The 253-nt window shown below is 33.2% G+C and overlaps 1 long non-coding RNA gene across 1 annotated transcript; it reads left to right on the top strand.

Moving 5' to 3' along the window:
- LOC107059470 (uncharacterized) lies at window positions 1–217 on the top strand. Its single transcript, XR_001472669.1, has 2 exons — window positions 1–33; window positions 129–217. It is a non-coding gene; the product is annotated as an uncharacterized lncRNA (long non-coding RNA).
- Window positions 218–253: the final 36 nt, after the last annotated feature.

Raw genomic sequence — 253 nt, 5'->3', positions numbered from 1 at the left:
CTCCTCTTCTCTTCAATCTCCAATAGCCAAAAAGTTATTTTCTTTCTTTCCTATTTCATAGTCTTATTTTTTCTCTACACACTTAGAAAATAATTGTACTAATTTAATTTCTATTTGAATTTGTGCAGGCTAGAAGGTAAAGTAGCACTTATAACTGGTGGTGCTAGTGGCATAGGAGCAGCTACCGCTAGACTTTTTATTCAACATGGTGCAAAAGTAACAATTGCAGATATTCAAAATGATCTCGGAAATT

Source organism: Solanum tuberosum, unplaced genomic scaffold (genome assembly GCF_000226075.1).
Source record: "Solanum tuberosum cultivar DM 1-3 516 R44 unplaced genomic scaffold, SolTub_3.0 contig09302, whole genome shotgun sequence".
Classification (NCBI taxonomy): Eukaryota; Viridiplantae; Streptophyta; class Magnoliopsida; order Solanales; family Solanaceae; genus Solanum; species Solanum tuberosum.
This window is presented reverse-complemented; position numbering and strand designations above follow the sequence as displayed.